This window comes from Oratosquilla oratoria, chromosome 28 (assembly GCF_046742065.1).
Source record: "Oratosquilla oratoria isolate Oo_2021 chromosome 28, ASM4674206v1, whole genome shotgun sequence".
Taxonomy (NCBI): domain Eukaryota; kingdom Metazoa; phylum Arthropoda; class Malacostraca; order Stomatopoda; family Squillidae; genus Oratosquilla; species Oratosquilla oratoria.
The window spans coordinates 8,336,193-8,341,192 of record NC_134804.1 but is presented as its reverse complement, the minus strand read 5'-3'; positions in this window follow the sequence as shown (position 1 = coordinate 8,341,192).

Below are 5,000 nucleotides of genomic sequence, written 5' to 3'. Positions count from 1 at the left end.
CACACACACACACACACACACACACACACACGCACGCACGATCAAACACACACACACACACACACACACACACATATATATATATATATATATGTATATATATACACATATATACATATATGTATATATATATATATATATGTATATACATACATACATACATATATCCACACATGTATATATATATATATATATATATATGTATATATACTTATGTATATATATATATGTTACAGTGAATCTGTAAAATCAGGGAATATATATATTCCCTGATATTTTCAGGGAATGTGTATAATGTCTGATTCACTCGGGGAATATATATATTCCCTAAAATTTTCAGGGTATATACATATTCCCTGAAATTTGGACCTTATTATTATACAGATTCCCTGAATCATATTTAGAATGATAGAACAAAGGAAAAAGGGAATAAACACATGGGTACAATTATCTAATTTACCTATTACATAAATAAAACTAGTCACAAAACAGTCAATATTTAAAACATTCAAAATCAAGCTAATAAAATTAATTATGAACGGTAATACAGTTACTATCTCAATAAAAAGTAAAAATTGTCAGTCACAAACTAGTTAATAGTTAGAACATTGCCTTGTTTTCACAATGCAGGCTTGAATGGCATCGTGACCCGACCGAACCATCGCAGGACTCCCGCTAAATACCTTCCACCGCCACCCCCACCCTCAATCCCTAAGACCGGACGAAGTTTCAGTCGCTAGTCACACACCATCTTTGCTAGTGTCAACATCGTTGGACTCCCGCTAATTACCTTCCCCCAACCCCCCGCTGACCCCCAAGGCCAGACAAAGTTTCAGTCGCTAGTTACACGCCATCTGTGCTTGTGTCAACACCATGGCAAATCCAACTGAGTGTGATTTAGAAGCATTTTTTCGGGAAGAGTTATTGAAAAGATATGCACTGAAGAAATCTGTCTTGCTTCCGAAAGAGCAATATAACAAGATTATTGCAGAGCTGACAGCAACTGACACGTCAGCCAAAAAAAAACTCCTCACGAATACTATTTGCTGAAGAAGTGGTTCTTAAGTGTGGTGATGTTCTCAAGTTTATTAGAAGACGGAATGCCAATGAGGAGCCAATTTATTATGCAACTGGCCACGGAGGTCGCGATAAGATGGTGAAGGAATTAACCAAAAAATATGCCAATATTACACATGACGCCATATCAATTTACAAATCACTGTGCATCGAATGTCAACGTAAACGTAAACGGCCAACAACTAAAGGGACTGTTGTTCGACCAATTCTGACAAAGAACTTTGGTTCCAGGTCACATGTTGACCTTGTTGACATGCAGTCAATGAAGCAAGGCAACTATAAATGGATAATGGTTTACCAAGACCACCTTACAAAGTTCTGTGTCTTGAGACCTCTCACATCAAAACGTGCTGCGGAGGTTGCTTATCAGCTTTTGGATATTTTTCTTTTACTTGGCGCACCAGAAATTTTACAGAGTGACAATGGATCGGAGTTTACTGCTAGTGTTATAACTGAACTTAAACTGCTTTGGCCTGATCTCGTAATGTTTCATGGAAAACCAAAACATCCCCAGAGCCAGGGGTCAGTTGAACGTGCCAATTGTGATATCAAAGATATGTTGGTAGCCTGGTTGGGTGATAACCAAACCACAGACTGGGTAGTTGGATTAAAATTTATGCAGTTTCAAAGAAACTCTAGCTACCACTCTGGCATTAAAAGGTCACCATTTGCTGCGTTGTTTGGATCAGATGCTAAAGTAGGTCTAACAACTTCTGTTCTTCCACATGATGTAATTCATCGTCTGCAAAGTGAGGACGATCTGCTGTCAGTAATTACGGATGAAACAACTTCAGTCGAACCACCTGCTGTAGAACCACCTTCAGTCGAACCACCTGCTGTAAAACCACCTTTCGAATCAACATCTGTTGAACCACCCTCTGTCAAACCACCTTCTGTCGAACCACCTGCTGTAAAACCACCTGTCGAACCAACATCTGTCAAACCACCTGCTGTAGAACCACCTTCAGTCGAACCACCTGTTTTAAAACCACATTTCGAATCAACATCTGTTGAACCACCTTCTGTCAAACCACCTGCTGTAGAACCACCTGTCGAGCCAACATCTGTCGAACCACCTGCTGTAGAGCCACCTTCTATCGAACCACCTACTGTAGAACCGCCTGTCAAACCAACATCTGTAGAACCACCTTCTGTCAAGCCACCTGCTGTAGAACCACCTGTCGAACTAACATCTGTTGAACCACCTTCTGTCAAACCAACTTCTGTCGAACCAACATCACCACTCTCCGTTCGTCAAAACAATATTATTTCTCAGCGAAAACGTGCGTACGAAGCTAAACTTTCACAAGCTGAACGTATGGTTAAACGAAGTCGTCGTATTATGGACCGTGGAAACGTCGGGAATAATGTTACGATTCCGATACCAATGGTGGATAGGGGTCGTGGTGATCCAAGGAATATCATGGGAATGATTGTGGACATTGACGAAAATGATAATTACACGATTGCAGTGAAAAGTGGCATACTGAGTGGGAAGTATACCAGGAATCAATTTGATTTATGTACGTATGAACTGTACTCCGAAGACGATGTGACAACCGATAGGATTGTGTCTCTTCGATCTGCTGTACAGCAAGAGTCGAAGCCAGGTGGCCAAGGTTTCACCAAATGTAACTGTGCTGGTTCAAAACGTTGCCAAACAAATCGATGTAAATGTTTCAAGCTCAAGGTTAGATGCAACTTACGATGCCATTCAAGCCTGCATTGTGAAAACAAGGCGATGTTGTATCTATTGATTATTTTGTGACTGACAAGTTTTATTTTCTATTGATTTAATAACTATATTACCATTCATAATTAATTTTATTAGCTTGATTTTGGAGGTTTTAAATACTGACTGTTTTGTGACTAGTTTTATTTATCTGATAAATAAATTAGATAATTGTATCCATGTGTTTATTCGTTTTTTTCCTTTGTCTTGTCATTCTAAATATGATTCAGGGAATCTGTATAATTATTAGGCCCAAATTTCAGCTTGATTTTGGAGGTTTTGAATATTGACTGTTTTGTGACTAGTTTTATTTATCTGATAAATAAATTAGATGATTGTATCCATGTGTTTATTCGTTTTTTCCTTTGTTCTGTCATTCTAAATATGATTCAGGGAATCTGTATAATAATAAGCTCCAAATTTCAGGGAAAATGTATATACCCTGAAAATCTTAGGGAATATACATATTCCCCGAGTGAATCAGACATTATACACATTCCCTGAAAATATCAGGAATATATATATTCCCTGATTTTACAGATTCACTGAAACACACACACACACACACACACACATACACACACACACACACACACACACACATACACATATATATATTATATATATATATATATATATACACACATATAAATATACATATATATATATATAAATATATATTATATATATATATATATACATACATACATTATATATATATATACATATATATATATGTGTGTGTGTGTGTGTTTGTGTATTATATATATATACATATATATATATATATATATATATATATATATATATATATATGTATATATATATATATATATATATATATATATATATGACGTAAGCGGAGTAGGAAACACAGGAGTCTTAGTCTTGAGTTTATTCCTGACTAGTTTCGCAGGTATGCTTTTTCAAAGGAATGGGTTTACAAACGGGCTGTGGGCGTTATATACATGGGGGATGGACCTCACTACCTCCTCGTGTTACCATAGTTGGTGACGAGTGTGAACATTACATTGTGGCTAATGCAATAATGATGAAGTTTTACAATTAAATATGATGACACCACTAATAACAAAGAAATTATTAATAGTAATGTGTAACAATAATATTGATAACAATGATAGCAAAATGAAAAATTAAATATCTAAATAATAATAACAACAATAAAGATGATGATGATAACGAGAATTTCAAAAATCTAAATAATATAAAAAATATATAATAACAATAGTAATGATAATAATAATAATAACAATAATAACAATAGTAATGATGATGATAATGATGATAATAATGATAATAATGATAATAATGATAATAATAATAATAATAATAATAATAATAATAAGAATAATAATAATAATAATAATAATAATAATAATAATAATAACAATAACAATAATAATAATAATAACGCTGATAATAGTAGTAATAATAACGCTGATAGTAATAGTAATAATAGTAATAATAATAATAATAACAATAATAATAATAATGATTATAATAATTACGATAATAATAATAGTAAATATAATAATAATAATAATAATAATAATAATAATAATAATAATAATAATAATAATAATAATAATAATAATAATTAATAATAATAATAATAATAATAATAATAATAATAATAATAATGATAATAATAATAATAATAATAATAATAATAATAATAATAATAATAATAATAATAATAATAATAATAATAATAATAATGATAATAATGATAATAATAATAATAATAATAATAATAATAATAATAATAATAATAACAATGATAACAATAATAATAACAATAATAATAACAAAAGTAATAATGATAATAATAATAATAGTGTTGAAAATAAATAGTAATAAATAATATTAAAAGAATAATAATCATGATAAAAAGGAACAATGTTGGAAGATATGTGAGTTGGTAGCATGTGAAGTAAAGTAAGGTAGCATGGTGCAAGAAGGAACGTCAGAGTATAAGGAGGAAAGCTGGAAAGGGTAGGCAGAAGTGGGAAAAAGGTATCTACTTCCTGGAGGGCAAGTGTCGCGGTAGATCTTGTCCATTTCAAGCCACCAGTTCTCTTGTTTGTGTTTTTGTGGTTGGCAATGTAAAGTGATTCAATCATTTTCCATTGTTTCTTGTGTAGTCCTTTAGCTAAAATGGTGGATCCCT